The 2,249-nt window shown below is 40.8% G+C and overlaps 1 non-coding gene across 1 annotated transcript; it reads right to left on the bottom strand.

Moving 5' to 3' along the window:
* Nucleotides 1-1,616: 1,616 nt before the first annotated feature.
* Nucleotides 1,617-1,691, bottom strand: Trnar-gcg. Its single transcript has one exon. It is a non-coding gene; the product is annotated as a tRNA-Arg (tRNA).
* Nucleotides 1,692-2,249: the final 558 nt, after the last annotated feature.

The following is a 2,249-nucleotide window of genomic DNA, read 5'->3' as shown; positions in this document are numbered from 1 at the left end:
CCAGATCATACGCTCTGAAAACTCCGCCATCTCACTCCCCACATCCACCACTGCTGGCAGCTCACCTCCAACTGCGCAACGCTATGCACTGTTCACATCCAACTGCCCAACACTACAATATTGCAACAATGCAAACCAGCCACAGACTGCACACAGTATATATATTGATTTTAGGACACTATGTGGGTAAATACATTGTTCTCTATCAAAATCTTTCATTTGGTAAGTATGCCTGTCAGTAGTTAGTGCCTTCAGTAGCTAGAATCTTTCGTTTAGCTGGCAGTATTGGCGCTCACTGTATTGCAGTAGTTCAAGTGACGAAGATTTTTGTGAGGTAAGTGATTCATGAAAGGTATAGATTATTGTCAGTCACGGCCATTCTTTTGTAGGCATTATTGAAAGTCAGATTGCGTTTGGCTAAAAATATTGTGTGTCAGTTTAGTGTTGATCAGATTAAGTAAAGACAGAAATGTCTGAGTACGTTCAGTTCTGCTCAGCTGTTTGATAATCAAATGAAGTATGAGATTTATCAGCACAGGAGTTCATTAATATTTCTAAGGGGATGTTTCAACAGGTGGAAGGAGCGGACCGATGTTGAAGGGACTCTGCAATCCTTGCAGTAGTAAACATTTCCAAGTACACGGATGACTCAAGAGCGGCGTGATGATGCAGAAGGGAATGGGAACAACTGCGTTAGATAACCTTAGGTGGATACAAAGGCGTGTAATTCAAAAAAATTTAATATCTCCACTTGCAGAAGATTCCGAATTGAAACGCCTTGAGGGGACTACCCACTGGGAGGTGACCATGAGAACAAGATCGAATAACGAAAGCAAGGATAAGATTCTACGAGTCCGGGAACGGAACGTCAGAAGTTCAGCATGGTATGGAAAGAAAATCCTAAAATATAAGTACTATTGCTCAATCTATATAAAGGAAATGGAAAGAACATGAATAATTCTGGTGAGACGAACATAGGATCATATCGCCAGCAGTTCCGGTAGTATTATTTGTTATGAATAGGGTAGTAGAACAGAGAGTGAATTACTGCAGAATGATTAGGTAAAATTGCATCTGAATTCCAAAATCATAGGGCGGAAATTCCAAAGGCTTTTCATGGTGGTGTGTAGAATCTATGAGACTTTCGAAGAAACGTCATCCACACAGTATCCAAGTAGCAAAAGTATGTAAGTCTGAGAACTACAGAAGAATCAGTTTAACTGTTCATGCATCCAAGTTGCTGACAAGAATAATACACAGCAGAATGCAAACGAAAATGCAGGATCTGTTAAATGACGGTTTTGCTTCAAGAAAGGTAAAGACCCTTGGGGGGGGGGGGGGGTCAGTTCTGACGTTGCGGTTGAAAATGGAAGTAAGTCTGAAAGAAAATCAAAAAACGTTCATAAGATTTGTCGACCTGTAAAACGCATTCGACAAAGTAAAATAGCGTAAAATTATCGAAATGCTGAGAAAAATGGGAGTAACTGTAGGAGAGAACGGGTACTATAGAATATGGGCAAGACCCAAGAGGGAACATTATCCAAGTTCCAGAATGAGATTTTCACTCTGAAGCGGAGTGTGCGCTGATATGAAACTTCCTGGCAGATTAAAACTGTGTGCCGAACCGAGACTCGAACTCGGGACCTTTGCTTTTCGCGGGCAAGTGCTCTACCAACTGAGCTATCCAAGCACGACCCAGGGCCCGTCCTCACAGCTTTACTTCCGCCAGTACCACGTCTCCTACCTTCCAAACTGCAAAGGTACGATATTGATGTAAACCTCTGTTATTCAACAGTCGTAATACCAGAGACGCCTGCAGGGCCGTTTTCTACATCTAGATAGTTTTATGTTACACAGCGTAGAAGCAAAAACAGAATATCCACAGTTTTAACTATCTGTAGATTATTTATTAAACGTCCTTCGTATAACAACAAAACTGAGGACCACCAGGTAAACGAGTGAAGCTCTGCTACATTGGAAGACAAATGACTCTTGGCACATATAGCCAAGGAGGACATAAGAAGTGGAATAGCATGGGCAAGAAGGTCTTTGGCCTCCAAAGGAAGTACAAATATTAATCTCAATTTGAGAAATAAATTTATGAGAATGTCCGTTTGGAATACAGTGAATAATGGATTGTGGAAAAACTTAAAAAAAAAATCGAAATGTTGGAGATTTTGTGCTAAATAAGTGTGTTGAAAATTAGATGGACTGATAAGGAATCAGGAGGTTATTCACAGAATCGGCGA

Source organism: Schistocerca piceifrons, chromosome 5 (assembly GCF_021461385.2).
Source record: "Schistocerca piceifrons isolate TAMUIC-IGC-003096 chromosome 5, iqSchPice1.1, whole genome shotgun sequence".
Classification (NCBI taxonomy): domain Eukaryota; kingdom Metazoa; phylum Arthropoda; class Insecta; order Orthoptera; family Acrididae; genus Schistocerca; species Schistocerca piceifrons.
This window is presented reverse-complemented; position numbering and strand designations above follow the sequence as displayed.